This window comes from Phyllobates terribilis, unplaced genomic scaffold (assembly GCF_046119375.1).
Source record: "Phyllobates terribilis strain yellow unplaced genomic scaffold, ASM4611937v1 Scaffold_1__5_contigs__length_1240528914, whole genome shotgun sequence".
NCBI classification, from domain to species: Eukaryota; Metazoa; Chordata; class Amphibia; order Anura; family Dendrobatidae; genus Phyllobates; species Phyllobates terribilis.
Window position 1 is genome coordinate 634,409,138 of NW_027362761.1, and position 26,979 is coordinate 634,436,116.

Sequence of the window (26,979 nt, forward strand, 5' to 3'; positions counted from 1 at the left end):
AAACAACATAAATACAATTTAATAAAGTATAGGATAAAACAACATAAATACAATTTAATATAGCATAGGATAAAACAACATAAATACAATTTAATAAAGCATAGGATAAAACAACATAAATACAATTTAATAAAGCATGGGTTAAAACAGCATAAATACAATTTAATAAAGCATAGGTTAAAACAACATAAATACAATATAATGAAACATAGGATAAAACAACATAAATACAATTTAATAAAGCATTGGATAAAACAACATGAATACAATTTAATAAAGCATAGGATAAAACAACATAAATACAATTTAATAAAGCATAAGTTAAAACAACATAAATACAATTTAATAAAGCATAGGATGAAACCACGTAAATACAATTTAATAAAGCATAGGATAAAACAACATAAAAACAATTTAATAAAGCATAGGTTAAAACAAAATAAATACAATTTAATAAAGCATAGGATGAAACCACGTAAATACAATTTAATATAACATAGGAAAAAACAACATAAATAGAATTTAATAAAGCATAGGTTAAAACAACATAAATACAATTTAATAAAGCATAGGATAAAACAACATAAACAGGATGTAATAAAGCATAGGTTAAAACAACATAAATACAATTTAATAAAGCATAGGATAAAACAACATAAATACAATTTAATAAAGCATAGAATAAAACAACATAAATACAATTTAATAAAGCATAGGATAAAACAATATAAATACAATTTAATAAAGCATAGGTTAAAACAACATAAATACAATTTAATAAAGCATAGGACAAAACAAAATAAATACAATTTAATAAAGCATGGGTTAAAACAACATAAATACAATTTAATAAAGCATAGGTTAAAACAACATAAAAACAATTTAATAAAGCATAGGATAAAACAACATAAATACAATTTAATAAAGCATGGGTTAAAACAACATAAATACAATTTAATAAAGCATAGGATAAAACAACATAGATACAATTTAATAAAACATAGGTTAAAACAACATAAATACAATTTAATAAAGCATAGGATAAAACAACATAAATACAATTTAATAAATCATAGGTTAAAACAACATAAATACAATTTAATAAAGCATAGGATAAAACAACATAAATACAATTTAATAAAGCATAGGATAAAACAACATAAATACAATTTAATAAAGCATAGGATAAAATAACATAAATACAATTTAATAAAGCATAAGATAAAACAACATAAATACAATTTAATAAAGCATGGGTTAAAACAGCATAAATACAATTTAATAAAGCATTGGTTAAAACAACATAAATACAATTTAATGAAACGTAGGATAAAACAACATAAATACAATTTAATAAAGCATTGGATAAAACAACATGAATACAATTTAATAAAGCATAGGATAAAACAACATAAATACAATTTAATAAAGCATAGGTTAAAACAACATAAATACAATTTAATAAAGCATAGGATAAAACAACATAAACACGATGTAATAAAGCATAGGTTAAAACAACATAAATACAATTTAATAAAGCATAGGTTAAAACAACATAAATACAATTTAATAAAGCATAGGATGAAACCTCGTAAATACAATTTAATAAAGCATAGGAAAAAACAACATAAATACAATTTAATAAAGCATAGATTAAAACAACATAAATACAATTTAATAAAGCATAGGATAAAACAACATAAATACAATTTAATAAAGCATACGTTAAAACAAAATAAATACAATTTAATAAAGCATACGTTAAAACAAAATAAATACAATTTAATAAAGCATAGGATGAAACCACGTAAATACAATTTAATATAACATAGGATAAAACAACATAAATACAATTTAATAAAGCATAGGTTAAAACAACATAAATACAATTTAATAAAGCATAGGATAAAACAACATAAACACGATGTAATAAAGCATAGGTTAAAACAACATAAATACAATTTAATAAAGCATAGGATAAAACAACATAAATAAAATTTAAAAAACCATAGATTAAAACAACATAAATACAATTTAATAAAGCATAGAATAAAACAATATAAATACAATTTAATAAAGCATAGGATTAAACAACATAAATACAATTTAATAAAGCATAGGTTAAAAAAACATAAATACAATTTAATAAAGCATAGGATAAAACAACATAAATAAAATTTAAAAAACCATAGATTAAAACAACATAAATACAATTTAATAAAGCATAGAATAAAACAATATAAATACAATTTAATAAAGCATAGGATTAAACAACATAAATACAATTTAATAAAGCATAGGATAAAACAACATAAATACAATTTAATAAAGCATAGGATAAAACAACATAAATACAATATAATAAAGCATACGTTAAAACAAAATAAATACAATTTAATAAAGCATAGGATGAAACCACGTAAATACAATTTAATATAACATAGGATAAAACAACATAAATACAATTTAATAAAGCATAGGTTAAAACAACATAAATACAATTTAATAAAGCATAGGATAAAACAACATAAACACGATGTAATAAAGCATAGGTTAAAACAACATAAATACAATTTAATAAAGCATAGGATAAAACAACACAAATACAATTTAATAAAGCATAGGATAAAACAACATAAATACAATTTAATAAAGCATAGGATAAAACAACATAAATACAATTTTATAAATCATAGGTTAAAACAACATAAATACAATTTAATAAAGCATAGGATAAAACAACATAAATAAAATTTAATAAAGCATAGGATAAAACAACATAAATACAATTTAATAAAGCATAAAATAAAACAACATAAATACAATTTAATAAAGCATGGGTTAAAACAGCATAAATACAATTTAATAAAGCATAGGTTAAAACAACATAAATACAATTTAATAAAGCATAGGATAAAACAACATAAAAACTATTTAATAAAGCATAGGTTAAAACAAATAAATACAATTTAATAAAGCATAGGATGAAACCACGTAAATACAATTTAATATAACATAGGATAAAACAACATAAATAGAATTTAATAAAGCATAGGTTAAAACAACATAAATACAATTTAATAAAGCATAGGATAAAACAACATAAACAGGATGTAATAAAGCATAGGTTAAAACAACATAAATACAATTTAATAAAGCATAGGATAAAACAACATAAATACAATTTAATAAAGCATAGGATAAAACAACATAAATACAATTTAATAAATCATAGGTTAAAACAACATAAATACAATTTAATAAAGCATAGGATAAAACAACATAAATAAAATTTAATAAAGCATAGATTAAAACAACATAAATACAATTTAATAAAGCATAGAATAAAACAATATAAATACAATTTAATAAAGCATAGGATAAAACAACATAAATACAATTTAATAAAGCATAGGATAAAACAACATAAATACAATTTAATAAAGCATAGGATAAAACAACATAAATACAATTTAATAAAGCATAAAATAAAACAACATAAATACAATTTAATAAAGCATAGGATAAAACAACATAAATACAATTTAATAAAGCATAGGATAAAACAACATAAATACAATTTAATAAAGCATGGGTTAAAACAGCATAAATACAATTTAATGAAGCATTGGTTAAAACAACATAAATACAATTTAATGAAACGCAGGATAAAACAACATAAATACAATTTAATAAAGCATAGGTTAAAACAACATAAATACAATTTAATAAAGCATAGGATAAAACAGCATAAAAACAATTTAATAAAGCATAGGTTAAAACAAAATAATTACAATTTAATACAGCATAGGATGAAACCACGTAAATACAATTTAATATAACATAGGATAAAACAACATAAATAGAATTTAATAAAGCATAGGTTAAAACAACATAAATACAATTTAATAAAGCATAGGATAAAACAACATAAACAGGATGTAATAAAGCATAGGTTAAAACAACATAAATACAATTTAATAAAGTATAGGATAAAACAACATAAATACAATTTAATAAAGTATAGGATAAAACAACATAAATACAATTTAATATAGCATAGGATAAAACAACATAAATACAATTTAATAAAGCATAGGATAAAACAACATAAAAACTATTTAATAAAGCATAGGTTAAAACAAATAAATACAATTTAATAAAGCATAGGATGAAACCACGTAAATACAATTTAATATAACATAGGATAAAACAACATAAATAGAATTTAATAAAGCATAGGTTAAAACAACATAAATACAATTTAATAAAGCATAGGATAAAACAACATAAACAGGATGTAATAAAGCATAGGTTAAAACAACATAAATACAATTTAATAAAGCATAGGATAAAACAACATAAATACAATTTAATAAAGCATAGGATAAAACAACATAAATACAATTTAATAAATCATAGGTTAAAACAACATAAATACAATTTAATAAAGCATAGGATAAAACAACATAAATAAAATTTAATAAAGCATAGATTAAAACAACATAAATACAATTTAATAAAGCATAGAATAAAACAATATAAATACAATTTAATAAAGCATAGGATAAAACAACATAAATACAATTTAATAAAGCATAGGATAAAACAACATAAATACAATTTAATAAAGCATAGGATAAAACAACATAAATACAATTTAATAAAGCATAAAATAAAACAACATAAATACAATTTAATAAAGCATAGGATAAAACAACATAAATACAATTTAATAAAGCATAGGATAAAACAACATAAATACAATTTAATAAAGCATGGGTTAAAACAGCATAAATACAATTTAATGAAGCATTGGTTAAAACAACATAAATACAATTTAATGAAACGCAGGATAAAACAACATAAATACAATTTAATAAAGCATAGGTTAAAACAACATAAATACAATTTAATAAAGCATAGGATAAAACAGCATAAAAACAATTTAATAAAGCATAGGTTAAAACAAAATAATTACAATTTAATACAGCATAGGATGAAACCACGTAAATACAATTTAATATAACATAGGATAAAACAACATAAATAGAATTTAATAAAGCATAGGTTAAAACAACATAAATACAATTTAATAAAGCATAGGATAAAACAACATAAACAGGATGTAATAAAGCATAGGTTAAAACAACATAAATACAATTTAATAAAGTATAGGATAAAACAACATGAATACAATTTAATAAAGTATAGGATAAAACAACATAAATACAATTTAATATAGCATAGGATAAAACAACATAAATACAATTTAATAAAGCATAGGATAAAACAACATAAATACAATTTAATAAAGCATAGAATAAAACAATATAAATACAATTTAATAAAGCATAGGATAAAACAACATAAATACAATTTAATAAAGCATAGGATAAAACAACATAAATACAATTTAATAAAGCATAGGATAAAACAACATAAATACAATTTAATAAAGCATAAAATAAAACAACATAAATACAATTTAATAAAGCATAGGATAAAACAACATAAATACAATTTAATAAAGCATAGGATAAAACAACATAAATACAATTTAATAAAGCATGGGTTAAAACAGCATAAATACAATTTAATAAAGCATTGGTTAAAACAACATAAATACAATTTAATGAAACGCAGGATAAAACAACATAAATACAATTTAATAAAGCATTGGATAAAACAACATGAATACAATTTAATAAAGCATAGGATAAAACAACAAAAATACAATTTAATAAAGCATAGGTTAAAACAACATAAATACAATTTAATAAAGCATAGGATAAAACAGCATAAAAACAATTTAATAAAGCATAGGTTAAAACAAAATAATTACAATTTAATACAGCATAGGATGAAACCACGTAAATACAATTTAATATAACATAGGATAAAACAACATAAACAGGATGTAATAAAGCATAGGTTAAAACAGCATAAATACAATTTAATAAAGTATAGGATAAAACAACATAAATACAATTGAATAAAGTATAGGATAAAACAACATAAATACAATTTAATATAGCATAGGATAAAACAACATAAATACAATTTAATAAAGCATAGGATAAAACAACATAAATACAATTTAATAAAGCATGGGTTAAAACAGCATAAATACAATTTAATAAAGCATAGGTTAAAACAACATAAATACAATATAATGAAACATAGGATAAAACAACATAAATACAATTTAATAAAGCATTGGATAAAACAACATGAATACAATTTAATAAAGCATAGGATAAAACAACATAAATACAATTTAATAAAGCATAGGTTAAAACAACATAAATACAATTTAATAAAGCATAGGATGAATCCACGTAAATACAATTTAATAAAGCATAGGATAAAACAACATAAATACAATTTAATAAAGCATAGGTTAAAACAACATAAATACAATTTAATAAAGCATAGGATAAAACAACATAAAAACAATTTAATAAAGCATAGGTTAAAACAAAATAAATACAATTTAATAAAGCATAGGATGAAACCACGTAAATACAATTTAATATAACATAGGATAAAACAACATAAATATAATTTAATAAAGCATAGGTTAAAACAACATAAATACAATTTAATAAAGCATAGGATAAAACAACATAAACAGGATGTAATAAAGCATAGGTTAAAACAACATAAATACAATTTAATAAAGCATAGGATAAAACAACATAAATACAATTTAATAAAGCATAGGATAAAACAACATAAATACAATTTAATAAAGCATAGAATAAAACAACATAAATACAATTTAATAAAGCATAGGATAAAACAATATAAATACAATTTAATAAAGCATAGGTTAAAACAACATCAATGCAATTTAATAAAGCATAGGACAAAACAAAATAAATACAATTTAATAAAGCATGGGTTAAAACAACATACATACAATTTAATAAAGCATAGGTTAAAACAACATAAATACAATTTAATAAAGCATAGGATAAAACAACATAAATACAATTTAATAAAACATAGGTTAAAACAACATAAATACAATTTAATAAAGCATAGGATAAAACAACATAAATACAATTTAATAAAGCATAGGTTAAAACAACATAAATACAATTTAATAAAGCATAGGATAAAACAACATAAATACAATTTAATAAAGCATAGGATAAAACAACATAAATACAATTTAATAAAACATAGGTTAAAACAACATAAATACAATTTAATAAAGCATAGGATAAAACAACATAAATACAATTTAATAAAGCATAGGATAAAACAACATAAATACAATTTAATGAAGCATAGGTTAAAACAAAATAAATACAATTTAATAAAGCATAGGATAAAACAACATAAACAGGATGTAATAAAGCATAGGTTAAAACAACATAAATACAATTTAATAAAGCATAGGATAAAACAACATAAATACAATTTAATAAATCATAGGTTAAAACAACATAAATAAAATTTAATAAAGCATAGAATAAAACAACATAAATACAATTTAAAAAAGCATAGATTAAAACCACATAAAAACAATTTAATAAAGCATAGAATAAAACAATATAAATACAATTTAATAAAGCATAGGATAAAACAACATAAATACAATTTAATAAAGTATAGGATAAAACAACATAAATACAATTTAATATAGCATAGGATAAAACAACATAAATACAATTTAATAAAGCATAGGATAAAACAACATAAATACAATTTAATAAAGCATGGGTTAAAACAGCATAAATACAATTTAATAAAGCATAGGTTAAAACAACATAAATACAATATAATGAAACATAGGATAAAACAACATAAATACAATTTAATAAAGCATTGGATAAAACAACATGAATACAATTTAATAAAGCATAGGATAAAACAACATAAATACAATTTAATAAAGCATAAGTTAAAACAACATAAATACAATTTAATAAAGCATAGGATGAAACCACGTAAATACAATTTAATAAAGCATAGGATAAAACAACATAAAAACAATTTAATAAAGCATAGGTTAAAACAAAATAAATACAATTTAATAAAGCATAGGATGAAACCACGTAAATACAATTTAATATAACATAGGAAAAAACAACATAAATAGAATTTAATAAAGCATAGGTTAAAACAACATAAATACAATTTAATAAAGCATAGGATAAAACAACATAAACAGGATGTAATAAAGCATAGGTTAAAACAACATAAATACAATTTAATAAAGCATAGGATAAAACAACATAAATACAATTTAATAAAGCATAGAATAAAACAACATAAATACAATTTAATAAAGCATAGGATAAAACAATATAAATACAATTTAATAAAGCATAGGTTAAAACAACATAAATACAATTTAATAAAGCATAGGACAAAACAAAATAAATACAATTTAATAAAGCATGGGTTAAAACAACATAAATACAATTTAATAAAGCATAGGTTAAAACAACATAAAAACAATTTAATAAAGCATAGGATAAAACAACATAAATACAATTTAATAAAGCATGGGTTAAAACAACATAAATACAATTTAATAAAGCATAGGATAAAACAACATAGATACAATTTAATAAAACATAGGTTAAAACAACATAAATACAATTTAATAAAGCATAGGATAAAACAACATAAATACAATTTAATAAATCATAGGTTAAAACAACATAAATACAATTTAATAAAGCATAGGATAAAACAACATAAATACAATTTAATAAAGCATAGGATAAAACAACATAAATACAATTTAATAAAGCATAGGATAAAATAACATAAATACAATTTAATAAAGCATAAGATAAAACAACATAAATACAATTTAATAAAGCATGGGTTAAAACAGCATAAATACAATTTAATAAAGCATTGGTTAAAACAACATAAATACAATTTAATGAAACGTAGGATAAAACAACATAAATACAATTTAATAAAGCATTGGATAAAACAACATGAATACAATTTAATAAAGCATAGGATAAAACAACATAAATACAATTTAATAAAGCATAGGTTAAAACAACATAAATACAATTTAATAAAGCATAGGATAAAACAACATAAACACGATGTAATAAAGCATAGGTTAAAACAACATAAATACAATTTAATAAAGCATAGGTTAAAACAACATAAATACAATTTAATAAAGCATAGGATGAAACCTCGTAAATACAATTTAATAAAGCATAGGAAAAAACAACATAAATACAATTTAATAAAGCATAGATTAAAACAACATAAATACAATTTAATAAAGCATAGGATAAAACAACATAAATACAATTTAATAAAGCATACGTTAAAACAAAATAAATACAATTTAATAAAGCATACGTTAAAACAAAATAAATACAATTTAATAAAGCATAGGATGAAACCACGTAAATACAATTTAATATAACATAGGATAAAACAACATAAATACAATTTAATAAAGCATAGGTTAAAACAACATAAATACAATTTAATAAAGCATAGGATAAAACAACATAAACACGATGTAATAAAGCATAGGTTAAAACAACATAAATACAATTTAATAAAGCATAGGATAAAACAACATAAATAAAATTTAAAAAACCATAGATTAAAACAACATAAATACAATTTAATAAAGCATAGAATAAAACAATATAAATACAATTTAATAAAGCATAGGATTAAACAACATAAATACAATTTAATAAAGCATAGGTTAAAAAAACATAAATACAATTTAATAAAGCATAGGATAAAACAACATAAATAAAATTTAAAAAACCATAGATTAAAACAACATAAATACAATTTAATAAAGCATAGAATAAAACAATATAAATACAATTTAATAAAGCATAGGATTAAACAACATAAATACAATTTAATAAAGCATAGGATAAAACAACATAAATACAATTTAATAAAGCATAGGATAAAACAACATAAATACAATATAATAAAGCATACGTTAAAACAAAATAAATACAATTTAATAAAGCATAGGATGAAACCACGTAAATACAATTTAATATAACATAGGATAAAACAACATAAATACAATTTAATAAAGCATAGGTTAAAACAACATAAATACAATTTAATAAAGCATAGGATAAAACAACATAAACACGATGTAATAAAGCATAGGTTAAAACAACATAAATACAATTTAATAAAGCATAGGATAAAACAACACAAATACAATTTAATAAAGCATAGGATAAAACAACATAAATACAATTTAATAAAGCATAGGATAAAACAACATAAATACAATTTTATAAATCATAGGTTAAAACAACATAAATACAATTTAATAAAGCATAGGATAAAACAACATAAATAAAATTTAATAAAGCATAGGATAAAACAACATAAATACAATTTAATAAAGCATAAAATAAAACAACATAAATACAATTTAATAAAGCATGGGTTAAAACAGCATAAATACAATTTAATAAAGCATAGGTTAAAACAACATAAATACAATTTAATAAAGCATAGGATAAAACAACATAAAAACTATTTAATAAAGCATAGGTTAAAACAAATAAATACAATTTAATAAAGCATAGGATGAAACCACGTAAATACAATTTAATATAACATAGGATAAAACAACATAAATAGAATTTAATAAAGCATAGGTTAAAACAACATAAATACAATTTAATAAAGCATAGGATAAAACAACATAAACAGGATGTAATAAAGCATAGGTTAAAACAACATAAATACAATTTAATAAAGCATAGGATAAAACAACATAAATACAATTTAATAAAGCATAGGATAAAACAACATAAATACAATTTAATAAATCATAGGTTAAAACAACATAAATACAATTTAATAAAGCATAGGATAAAACAACATAAATAAAATTTAATAAAGCATAGATTAAAACAACATAAATACAATTTAATAAAGCATAGAATAAAACAATATAAATACAATTTAATAAAGCATAGGATAAAACAACATAAATACAATTTAATAAAGCATAGGATAAAACAACATAAATACAATTTAATAAAGCATAGGATAAAACAACATAAATACAATTTAATAAAGCATAAAATAAAACAACATAAATACAATTTAATAAAGCATAGGATAAAACAACATAAATACAATTTAATAAAGCATAGGATAAAACAACATAAATACAATTTAATAAAGCATGGGTTAAAACAGCATAAATACAATTTAATGAAGCATTGGTTAAAACAACATAAATACAATTTAATGAAACGCAGGATAAAACAACATAAATACAATTTAATAAAGCATAGGTTAAAACAACATAAATACAATTTAATAAAGCATAGGATAAAACAGCATAAAAACAATTTAATAAAGCATAGGTTAAAACAAAATAATTACAATTTAATACAGCATAGGATGAAACCACGTAAATACAATTTAATATAACATAGGATAAAACAACATAAATAGAATTTAATAAAGCATAGGTTAAAACAACATAAATACAATTTAATAAAGCATAGGATAAAACAACATAAACAGGATGTAATAAAGCATAGGTTAAAACAACATAAATACAATTTAATAAAGTATAGGATAAAACAACATAAATACAATTTAATAAAGTATAGGATAAAACAACATAAATACAATTTAATATAGCATAGGATAAAACAACATAAATACAATTTAATAAAGCATAGGATAAAACAACATAAATACAATTTAATAAAGCATAGAATAAAACAATATAAATACAATTTAATAAAGCATAGGATAAAACAACATAAATACAATTTAATAAAGCATAGGATAAAACAACATAAATACAATTTAATAAAGCATAGGATAAAACAACATAAATACAATTTAATAAAGCATAAAATAAAACAACATAAATACAATTTAATAAAGCATAGGATAAAACAACATAAATACAATTTAATAAAGCATAGGATAAAACAACATAAATACAATTTAATAAAGCATGGGTTAAAACAGCATAAATACAATTTAATAAAGCATTGGTTAAAACAACATAAATACAATTTAATGAAACGCAGGATAAAACAACATAAATACAATTTAATAAAGCATTGGATAAAACAACATGAATACAATTTAATAAAGCATAGGATAAAACAACAAAAATACAATTTAATAAAGCATAGGTTAAAACAACATAAATACAATTTAATAAAGCATAGGATAAAACAGCATAAAAACAATTTAATAAAGCATAGGTTAAAACAAAATAATTACAATTTAATACAGCATAGGATGAAACCACGTAAATACAATTTAATATAACATAGGATAAAACAACATAAACAGGATGTAATAAAGCATAGGTTAAAACAGCATAAATACAATTTAATAAAGTATAGGATAAAACAACATAAATACAATTGAATAAAGTATAGGATAAAACAACATAAATACAATTTAATATAGCATAGGATAAAACAACATAAATACAATTTAATAAAGCATAGGATAAAACAACATAAATACAATTTAATAAAGCATGGGTTAAAACAGCATAAATACAATTTAATAAAGCATAGGTTAAAACAACATAAATACAATATAATGAAACATAGGATAAAACAACATAAATACAATTTAATAAAGCATTGGATAAAACAACATGAATACAATTTAATAAAGCATAGGATAAAACAACATAAATACAATTTAATAAAGCATAGGTTAAAACAACATAAATACAATTTAATAAAGCATAGGATGAATCCACGTAAATACAATTTAATAAAGCATAGGATAAAACAACATAAATACAATTTAATAAAGCATAGGTTAAAACAACATAAATACAATTTAATAAAGCATAGGATAAAACAACATAAAAACAATTTAATAAAGCATAGGTTAAAACAAAATAAATACAATTTAATAAAGCATAGGATGAAACCACGTAAATACAATTTAATATAACATAGGATAAAACAACATAAATATAATTTAATAAAGCATAGGTTAAAACAACATAAATACAATTTAATAAAGCATAGGATAAAACAACATAAACAGGATGTAATAAAGCATAGGTTAAAACAACATAAATACAATTTAATAAAGCATAGGATAAAACAACATAAATACAATTTAATAAAGCATAGGATAAAACAACATAAATACAATTTAATAAAGCATAGAATAAAACAACATAAATACAATTTAATAAAGCATAGGATAAAACAATATAAATACAATTTAATAAAGCATAGGTTAAAACAACATCAATGCAATTTAATAAAGCATAGGACAAAACAAAATAAATACAATTTAATAAAGCATGGGTTAAAACAACATACATACAATTTAATAAAGCATAGGTTAAAACAACATAAATACAATTTAATAAAGCATAGGATAAAACAACATAAATACAATTTAATAAAACATAGGTTAAAACAACATAAATACAATTTAATAAAGCATAGGATAAAACAACATAAATACAATTTAATAAAGCATAGGTTAAAACAACATAAATACAATTTAATAAAGCATAGGATAAAACAACATAAATACAATTTAATAAAGCATAGGATAAAACAACATAAATACAATTTAATAAAACATAGGTTAAAACAACATAAATACAATTTAATAAAGCATAGGATAAAACAACATAAATACAATTTAATAAAGCATAGGATAAAACAACATAAATACAATTTAATGAAGCATAGGTTAAAACAAAATAAATACAATTTAATAAAGCATAGGATAAAACAACATAAACAGGATGTAATAAAGCATAGGTTAAAACAACATAAATACAATTTAATAAAGCATAGGATAAAACAACATAAATACAATTTAATAAATCATAGGTTAAAACAACATAAATAAAATTTAATAAAGCATAGAATAAAACAACATAAATACAATTTAAAAAAGCATAGATTAAAACCACATAAAAACAATTTAATAAAGCATAGAATAAAACAATATAAATACAATTTAATAAAGCATAGGATAAAACAACATAAATACAATTTAATAAAGTATAGGATAAAACAACATAAATACAATTTAATATAGCATAGGATAAAACAACATAAATACAATTTAATAAAGCATAGGATAAAACAACATAAATACAATTTAATAAAGCATGGGTTAAAACAGCATAAATACAATTTAATAAAGCATAGGTTAAAACAACATAAATACAATATAATGAAACATAGGATAAAACAACATAAATACAATTTAATAAAGCATTGGATAAAACAACATGAATACAATTTAATAAAGCATAGGATAAAACAACATAAATACAATTTAATGAAGCATAGGTTAAAACAAAATAAATACAATTTAATAAAGCATAGGATAAAACAACATAAACAGGATGTAATAAAGCATAGGTTAAAACAACATAAATACAATTTAATAAAGCATAGGATAAAACAACATAAATACAATTTAATAAATCATAGGTTAAAACAACATAAATAAAATTTAATAAAGCATAGAATAAAACAACATAAATACAATTTAAAAAAGCATAGATTAAAACCACATAAAAACAATTTAATAAAGCATAGAATAAAACAATATAAATACAATTTAATAAAGCATAGGATAAAACAACATAAATACAATTTAATAAAGTATAGGATAAAACAACATAAATACAATTTAATATAGCATAGGATAAAACAACATAAATACAATTTAATAAAGCATAGGATAAAACAACATAAATACAATTTAATAAAGCATGGGTTAAAACAGCATAAATACAATTTAATAAAGCATAGGTTAAAACAACATAAATACAATATAATGAAACATAGGATAAAACAACATAAATACAATTTAATAAAGCATTGGATAAAACAACATGAATACAATTTAATAAAGCATAGGATAAAACAACATAAATACAATTTAATAAAGCATAAGTTAAAACAACATAAATACAATTTAATAAAGCATAGGATGAAACCACGTAAATACAATTTAATAAAGCATAGGATAAAACAACATAAAAACAATTTAACAAAGCATAGGTTAAAACAAAATAAATACAATTTAATAACGCATAGGATGAAACCACGTAAATACAATTTAATATAACATAGGAAAAAACAACATAAATAGAATTTAATAAAGCATAGGTTAAAACAACATAAATACAATTTAATAAAGCATAGGATAAAACAACATAAACAGGATGTAATAAAGCATAGGTTAAAACAACATAAATACAATTTAATAAAGCATAGGATAAAACAACATAAATACAATTTAATAAAGCATAGAATAAAACAACATAAATACAATTTAATAAAGCATAGGATAAAACAATATAAATACAATTTAATAAAGCATAGGTTAAAACAACATAAATACAATTTAATAAAGCATAGGACAAAACAAAATAAATACAATTTAATAAAGCATGGGTTAAAACAACATAAATACAATTTAATAAAGCATAGGTTAAAACAACATAAAAACAATTTAATAAAGCATAGGATAAAACAACATAAATACAATTTAATAAAGCATGGGTTAAAACAACATAAATACAATTTAATAAAGCATAGGATAAAACAACATAGATACAATTTAATAAAACATAGGTTAAAACAACATAAATACAATTTAATAAAGCATAGGATAAAACAACATAAATACAATTTAATAAATCATAGGTTAAAACAACATAAATACAATTTAATAAAGCATAGAATAAAACAACATAAATACAATTTAAAAAAGCATAGATTAAAACCACATAAAAACAATTTAATAAAGCATAGAATAAAACAATATAAATACAATTTAATAAAGCATAGGATAAAACAACATAAATACAATTTAATAAAGTATAGGATAAAACAACATAAATACAATTTAATAAAGCATGGGTTAAAACAGCATAAATACAATTTAATAAAGCATAGGTTAAAACAACATAAATACAATATAATGAAACATAGGATAAAACAACATAAATACAATTTAATAAAGCATTGGATAAAACAACATGAATACAATTTAATAAAGCATAGGATAAAACAACATAAATACAATTTAATAAAGCATAAGTTAAAACAACACAAATACAATTTAATAAAGCATAGGATGAAACCACGTAAATACAATTTAATAAAGCATAGGATAAAACAACATAAAAACAATTTAATAAAGCATAGGTTAAAACAAAATAAATACAATTTAATAAAGCATAGGATGAAACCACGTAAATACAATTTAATATAACATAGGAAAAAACAACATAAATAGAATTTAATAAAGCATAGGTTAAAACAACATAAATACAATTTAATAAAGCATAGGATAAAACAACATAAACAGGATGTAATAAAGCATAGGTTAAAACAACATAAATACAATATAATGAAACATAGGATAAAACAACATAAATACAATTTAATAAAGCATTGGATAAAACAACATGAATACAATTTAATAAAGCATAGGATAAAACAACATAAATACAATTTAATAAAGCATAAGTTAAAACAACATAAATACAATTTAATAAAGCATAGGATGAAACCACGTAAATACAATTTAATAAAGCATAGGATAAAACAACATAAATACAATTTAATAAAGCATAGGATGAAACCACGTAAATACAATTTAATATAACATAGGATAAAACAACATAAATAGAATTTAATAAAGCATAGGTTAAAACAACATAAATACAATTTAATAAAGCATAGGATAAAACAACATAAACAGGATGTAATAAAGCATAGGTTAAAACAACATAAATACAATTTAATAAAGCATAGGATAAAACAACATAAATACAATTTAATAAAGCATAGGATAAAACAACATAAATACAATTTAATAAATCATAGGTTAAAACAACATAAATACAATTTAATAAAGCATAGGATAAAACAACATAAATAAAATTTAATAAAGCATAGATTAAAACAACATAAATACAATTTAATAAAGCATAGAATAAAACAATATAAATACAATTTAATAAAGCATAGGATAAAACAACATAAATACAATTTAATAAAGCATAGGATAAAACAACATAAATACAATTTAATAAAGCATAGGATAAAACAACATAAATACAATTTAATAAAGCATAAAATAAAACAACATAAATACAATTTAATAAAGCATAGGATAAAACAACATAAATACAATTTAATAAAGCATAGGATAAAACAACATAAATACAATTTAATAAAGCATGGGTTAAAACAGCATAAATACAATTTAATAAAGCATTGGTTAAAACAACATAAATACAATTTAATGAAACGCAGGATAAAACAACATAAATACAATTTAATAAAGCATTGGATAAAACAACATGAATACAATTTAATAAAGCATAGGATAAAACAACATAAATACAATTTAATAAAGCATAGGTTAAAACAACATAAATACAATTTAATAAAGCATAGGATGAAACCACGTAAATACAATTTAATAAAGCATAGGATAAAACAACATAAATAAAATTTAATAAAGCATAGGTTAAAACAACATAAATACAATTTAATAAAGCATAGGATAAAACAACATAAAAACAATTTAATAAAGCATAGGTTAAAACAAAATAAATACAATTTAATAAAGCATAGGATGAAACCACGTAAATACAATTTAATATAACATAGGAAAAAACAACATAAATAGAATTTAATAAAGCATAGGTTAAAACAACATAAATACAATTTAATAAAGCATAGGATAAAACAACATAAACAGGATGTAATAAAGCATAGGTTAAAACAACATAAATACAATTTAATAAAGCATAGGATAAAACAACATAAATACAATTTAATAAAGCATAGGATAAAACAACATAAATACAATTTAATAAAGCATAGAATAAAACAACATAAATACAATTTAATAAAGCATAGGATAAAACAATATAAATACAATTTAATAAAGCATAGGTTAAAACAACATAAATACAATTTAATAAAGCATAGGACAAAACAAAATAAATACAATTTAATAAAGCATGGGTTAAAACAACATAAATACAATTTAATAAAGCATAGGTTAAAACAACATAAAAACAATTTAATAAAGCATAGGATAAAACAACATAAATACAATTTAATAAAGCATAGAATAAAACAACATAAATACAATTTAATAAAGCATAGAATAAAACAATATAAATACAATTTAATAAAGCATAGGATAAAACAACATAAATACAATTTAATAAAGTATAGGATAAAACAACATAAATACAATTTAATAAAGCATGGGTTAAAACAGCATAAATACAATTTAATAAAGCATAGGTTAAAACAACATAAATACAATATAATGAAACATAGGATAAAACAACATAAATACAATTTAATAAAGCATTGGATAAAACAACATGAATACAATTTAATAAAGCATAGGATAAAACAACATAAATACAATTTAATAAAGCATAAGTTAAAACAACACAAATACAATTTAATAAAGCATAGGATGAAACCACGTAAATACAATTTAATAAAGCATAGGATAAAACAACATAAAAACAATTTAATAAAGCATAGGTTAAAACAAAATAAATACAATTTAATAAAGCATAGGATGAAACCACGTAAATACAATTTAATATAACATAGGAAAAAACAACATAAATAGAATTTAATAAAGCATAGGTTAAAACAACATAAATACAATTTAATAAAGCATAGGATAAAACAACATAAACAGGATGTAATAAAGCATAGGTTAAAACAACATAAATACAATATAATGAAACATAGGATAAAACAACATAAATACAATTTAATAAAGCATTGGATAAAACAACATGAATACAATTTAATAAAGCATAGGATAAAACAACATAAATACAATTTAATAAAGCATAAGTTAAAACAACATAAATACAATTTAATAAAGCATAGGATGAAACCACGTAAATACAATTTAATAAAGCATAGGATAAAACAACATAAATACAATTTAATAAAGCATAGGATGAAACCACGTAAATACAATTTAATATAACATAGGATAAAACAACATAAATAGAATTTAATAAAGCATAGGTTAAAACAACATAAATACAATTTAATAAAGCATAGGATAAAACAACATAAACAGGATGTAATAAAGCATAGGTTAAAACAACATAAATACAATTTAATAAAGCATAGGATAAAACAACATAAATACAATTTAATAAAGCATAGGATAAAACAACATAAATACAATTTAATAAATCATAGGTTAAAACAACATAAATACAATTTAATAAAGCATAGGATAAAACAACATAAATAAAATTTAATAAAGCATAGATTAAAACAACATAAATACAATTTAATAAAGCATAGAATAAAACAATATAAATACAATTTAATAAAGCATAGGATAAAACAACATAAATACAATTTAATAAAGCATAGGATAAAACAACATAAATACAATTTAATAAAGCATAGGATAAAACAACATAAATACAATTTAATAAAGCATAAAATAAAACAACATAAATACAATTTAATAAAGCATAGGATAAAACAACATAAATACAATTTAATAAAGCATAGGATAAAACAACATAAATACAATTTAATAAAGCATGGGTTAAAACAGCATAAATACAATTTAATAAAGCATTGGTTAAAACAACATAAATACAATTTAATGAAACGCAGGATAAAACAACATAAATACAATTTAATAAAGCATTGGATAAAACAACATGAATACAATTTAATAAAGCATAGGATAAAACAACATAAATACAATTTAATAAAGCATAGGTTAAAACAACATAAATACAATTTAATAAAGCATAGGATGAAACCACGTAAATACAATTTAATAAAGCATAGGATAAAACAACATAAATAAAATTTAATAAAGCATAGGTTAAAACAACATAAATACAATTTAATAAAGCATAGGATAAAACAACATAAAAACAATTTAATAAAGCATAGGTTAAAACAAAATAAATACAATTTAATAAAGCATAGGATGAAACCACGTAAATACAATTTAATATAACATAGGAAAAAACAACATAAATAGAATTTAATAAAGCATAGGTTAAAACAACATAAATACAATTTAATAAAGCATAGGATAAAACAACATAAACAGGATGTAATAAAGCATAGGTTAAAACAACATAAATACAATTTAATAAAGCATAGGATAAAACAACATAAATACAATTTAATAAAGCATAGGATAAAACAACATAAATACAATTTAATAAAGCATAGAATAAAACAACATAAATACAATTTAATAAAGCATAGGATAAAACAATATAAATACAATTTAATAAAGCATAGGTTAAAACAACATAAATACAATTTAATAAAGCATAGGACAAAACAAAATAAATACAATTTAATAAAGCATGGGTTAAAACAACATAAATACAATTTAATAAAGCATAGGTTAAAACAACATAAAAACAATTTAATAAAGCATAGGATAAAACAACATAAATACAATTTAATAAAGCATGGGTTAAAACAACATAAATACAATTTAATAAAGCATAGGATAAAACAACATAGATACAATTTAATAAAACATAGGTTAAAACAACATAAATACAATTTAATAAAGCATAGGATAAAACAACATAAATACAATTTAATAAAGCATAGGATAAAACAACATAAATACAATTTAATAAAACATAGGTTAAAACAACATAAATACAATTTAATAAAGCATAGGATAAAACAACATAAATACAATTTAATAAAGCATAGGATAAAACAACATAAATACAATTTAATGAAGCATAGGATAAAACAACATAAATAGAATTTAATAAAACATAGGTTAAAACAACATAAATACAATTTAATAAAGCATAGGATAAAACAACATAAACAGGATGTAATAAAGCATAGGTTAAAACAACATAAATACAATTTAATAAAGCATAGGATAAAACAACATAAATACAATTTAATAAATCATAGGTTAAAACAACATAAATACAATTTAATAAAGCATAGGATAAAACAACATAAATAAAATTTAAAAAAGCATAGATTAAAACAACATAAAAACAATTTCATAAAGCATAGAATAAAACAATATAAATACAATTTAATAAAGCATAGGATAAAACAACATAAATACAATTTAATAAAGTATAGGATAAAACAACATAAATACAATTTAATAAAGCATGGGTTAAAACAGCATAAATACAATTTAATAAAGCATAGGTTAAAACAACATAAATACAATATAATGAAACATAGGATAAAACAACATAAATACAATTTAATAACGCATTGGATAAAACAACATGAATACAATTTAATAAAGCATAGGATAAAACAACATAAATACAATTTAATAAAGCATAGGATGAAACCACGTAAATACAATTTAATATAACATAGGATAAAACAACATAAATACAATTTAATAAAGCATAGGTTAAAACAACATAAATACAATTTAATAAAGCATAGGATAAAACAACATAAACAGGATGTAATAAAGCATAGGTTAAAACAACATAAATACAATTTAATAAAGCATAGGATAAAACAACATAAATACAATTTAATAAAGCATAGGATAAAACAACATAAATACAATTTAATAAAGCATAGAATAAAACAACATAAAAACAATTTAATAAAGCATAGGATAAAACAATATAAATACAATTTAATAAAGCATAGGTTAAAACAACATAAATGCAATTTAATAAAGCATAGGACAGAACAAAATAAATACAATTTAATAAAGCTTGGGTTAAAACAACATAAATACAATTTAATAAAGCATAGGTTAAAACAACATAAATACAATTTAATAAAGCATAGGATAAAACAACATAAATCCAATTTAATAAAACATAGGTTAAAACAACATAAATACAATTTAATAAAGCATAGGATAAAACAACATAAATACAATTTAATAAAGCATAGGTTAAAACAACATAAATACAATTTAATAAAGCATAGGATAAAACAACATAAATACAATTTAATAAAGCATAGGATAAAACAACATAAATACAATTTAATAAAACATAGGTTAAAACAACATAAATACAATTTAATAAAGTATAGGATAAAACAACATAAATACAATTTAATAAAGCATAGGATAAAACAACATAAATACAATTTAATGAAGCATAGGATAAAACAACATAAATACAATTTAATGAAACATGGGTTAAAACAACAAAAATACAATTTAATAAAGCATAGGACAAAACAACATAAATACAATTTAATAAAGCATAGGATAAAACAACATAAATACAATTTAATAAAGCATAGGATAAAACAACATAAATACAATTTAATTAAGCATAGGATAAAACAACATAAATACAATTTAATAAAGCATAGGTTAAAACAAAATAAATACAATTTAATAAAGCATAGGATGAAACCACGTAAATACAATTTAATATAACATAGTATAAAACAACATAAATAGAATTTAATAAAGCATAGGATAAAACAACATAAATACAATTTAATAAAGCATAGGATAAAACAACATAAATACAATTTAATAAAGCATGGGTTAAAACAGCATAAATACAATTTAATAAAGCATAGGTTAAAACAACATAAATACAATATAATGAAACATAGGATAAAACAACATAAATACAATTTAATAAAGCATTGGATAAAACAACATGAATACAATTTAATAAAGCATAGGATAAAACAACATAAATACAATTTAATAAAGCATAGGTTAAAACAACATAAATACAATTTAATAAAGCATAGGATGAAACCACGTAAATACAATTTAATAAAGCATAGGATAAAACAACATGAATAAAATTTAATAAAGCATAGGTTAAAACAACATAAATACAATTTAATAAAGCATAGGATAAAACAACATAAATACAATTTAATAAAGCATACGTTAAAACAAAATAAATACAATTTAATAAAGCATAGGATGAAACCACGTAAATACAATTTAATATAACATAGGATAAAACAACATAAATACAATTTAATAAAGCATAGGTTAAAACAACATAAATACAATTTAATAAAGCATAGGATAAAACAACATAAACACGATGTAATAAAGCATAGGTTAAAACAACATAAATACAATTTAATAAAGCATAGGATAAAACAACACAAATACAATTTAATAAAGCATAGGATAAAACAACATAAATACAATTTAATAAAGCATAGGATAAAACAACATAAATACAATTTTATAAATCATAGGTTAAAACAACATAAATACAATTTAATAAAGCATAGGATAAAACAACATAAATAAAATTTAATAAAGCATAGGATAAAACAACATAAATACAATTTAATAAAGCATAAAATAAAACAACATAAATACAATTTAATAAAGCATAGGATAAAACAACATAAATACAGTTTAATAAAGCATAGGATAAAACAACATAAATACAATTTAATAAAGCATAGGATAAAACAACATAAATACAATTTAATAAAGCATAGGATGAAACCACGTAAATACAATTTAATATAACATAGGATAAAACAACATAAATAGAATTTAATAAAGCATAGGTTAAAACAACATAAATACAATTTAATAAAGCATAGGATAAAACAACATAAACAGGATGTATTAAAGCATAGGTTAAAACAACATAAATACAATTTAATAAAGTATAGGATAAAACAACATAAATACAATTGAATAAAGTATAGGATAAAACAACATAACTACAATTTAATAAAGCATAGGATAAAACAACATAAATACAATTTAATAAAGCATGGGTTAAAACAGCATAAACACAATTTTAATAAAGCATAGGATAAAGCAACATAAATACAATTTAATAAAGCATAGGATAAAACAACATAAATGCAGTTTAATAAAGCATACAATAAAACAACATAAATACAATTTAATAAAGCATACAATAAAACAACATAAATACAATTTAATAAAGCATAGGATAAAACAACATAAATACAATTTAATAAAGCATAGGATAAAACAACATAAACACAATTTAATAAAGCATAGGATAAAACAACATAAATACAATTTAATAAAGCATAGGTTAAAACAACATAAATACAATATAATAAAGTATAGGATAAAACAACATAAATACAATTTAATAAAGCATAGGTTAAAACAACATAAATACAATTTAATAAAGCATAGGATAAAACAACATAAATACAATTTAATAAAGCATAGGTTAAAACAACATAAATACAATTTAATAAAGCATAGGTTAAAACAACATAAATACAATTTAATAAAGGATAGGTTAAAACAACATAAATACAATTTAATAAAGCATAGGATAAAACAACATAAATACAATTTAATAAAGCATAGGATAAAACAACATAAATACAGTTTAATAAAGCATAGGTTAAAACAACATAAATACAATTTAATAAAGCATAGGATAAAACAACATAAATACCATTTAATAAAGCATAGGTTAAAACAACATAAATACAATTTAATAAAGCATAGGATAAAACAAAATAAATACAATTTAATAAAGCATAGGATAAAAGAACATAAATAATATTTAATGAAGCATAGGATAAAACAACATAAATACAATTTAATGAAGCATGGGTTAAAACAAACATAAAACAACATAAATACAATTTAATAAAGCATAGATAAACAACATAAAAAATATATAAAGCATAGGTTAAAACAAAATAAATACAATTTAATAAAGCATAGGATAAAACAACATAAATACAATTTAATGAAGCATAGGATAAAACAACATAAATACAATTTAATAAAGCATAGGATAAAACAACAAAATACAATTTAATAAAGCATAGGTAAAACAACATAAATGCAGTTTAATAAAGCATACGATAAAACAACATAAATACAATTTAATAAAACATAGGATAAAACAACATAAATACAATTTAATAAAGCATAGGATAATACAACATAAACACAATTTAATAAAGCATAGGATAAAACAACATAAATACAATTTAATAAAGCATACGATAAAACAACATAAATACAATTTAATAAAGCATAGGACAAAACAGCATAAATACAATTTAAAAAAGCATAGGATAAAACAACATAAACACAATTTAATAAAGCATAGGATAAAACAACATAAACACAATTTAATAAAGCATAGGATAAAACAACATAAATACAATTTAATAAAGCATAGGATAAAACAACATAAACACAATTTAATAAAGCATAGGATAAAACAACATAAATACAATTTAATAAAGCATAGGATAAAACAACATAAACAGAATTTAATAAAGCATAGGATAAAACAACATAAATACAATTTAATAAAGCATAGGATAAAACAACATAAACAGAATTTAATAAAGCATAGGATAAAACAACATAAATACAATTTAATAAAGCATAGGATAAAACAACATAAATACAATTTAATAAAGCATAGGTTAAAACAACATAAATACAATTTAATAAAGCATAGGTTAAAACAACATAAATACAATTGAATAAAGCATAGGATAAAACAACATAAATACAATTTAATAAAGCATAGGTTAAAACAACATAAATACAATTGAATAAAGCATAGGATAAAACAACATAAATACAATTTAATAAAGCATAGGTTAAAACAACATAAATACAATTTAATAAAGCATAGGATAAAACAACATAAATACAATTTAATAAAGCATAGGATAAAACAACATAAACACAATTTAATAAAGCATAGGATAAAACAACATAAATACAATTTAATAAAGCATAGGATAAAACAACATAATTTAATAAAGCATAGGATAAAACAACATAAATACAATTTAATAAAGCATAGGTTAAAACAACATAAATACAATTTAATAAAGTATAGGATAAAACAACATAAATACAATTTAATAAAGCATAGGTTAAAACAACATAAATACAATTTAATAAAGCATAGGATAAAACAACATAAATACAATTTAATAAAGCATAGGTTAAAACAACATAAATACAATTTAATAAAGCATAGGTTAAAACAACATAAATACAATTTAATAAAGGATAGGTTAAAACAACATAAATACAATTTAATAAAGCATAGGATAAAACAACATAAATACAATTTAATAAAGCATAGGATAAAACAACATAAATACAGTTTAATAAAGCATAGGTTAAAACAACATAAATACAATTTAATAAAGCATAGGATAAAACAACATAAATACCATTTAATAAAGCATAGGATAAAACAACATAAATACAATTTAATAAAGCATAGGTTAAAACAACATAAATACAATTTAATAAAGCATAGGATAAAACAACATAAATACAATTTAATAAAGCATAGGATAAAAGAACATAAATACAATTTAATGAAGCATAGGATAAAACAACATAAATACAATTTAATGAAGCATGGGTTAAAACAACATAAATACAATTTAATAAAGCATAGGATAAAACAACATAAATACAATTTAATAAAGCATAGGATAAAACAACATAAAAACAATTTAATAAAGCATAGGTTAAAACAAAATAAATACAATTTAATAAAGCATAGGATAAAACAACATAAATACAATTTAATGAAGCATAGGATAAAACAACATAAATACAATTTAATAAAGCATAGGTAAAACAACATAAATGCAGTTTAATAAAGCATACGATAAAACAACATAAAAACAATTTAATAAAACATAGGATAAAACAACATAAATACAATTTAATAAAGCATAGGATAATACAACATAAACACAATTTAATAAAGCATAGGATAAAACAACATAAATACAATTTATTAAAGCATACGATAAAACAACATAAATACAATTTAATAAAGCATGGGACAAAACAACATAAATACAATTTTATAAAGCATAGGATAAAACAACATACATACAATTTAATAAAGCATGGGTTAAAACAGCATAAATTCAATTTAATAACGCATAGGATAAAACAACATAAATACTATTT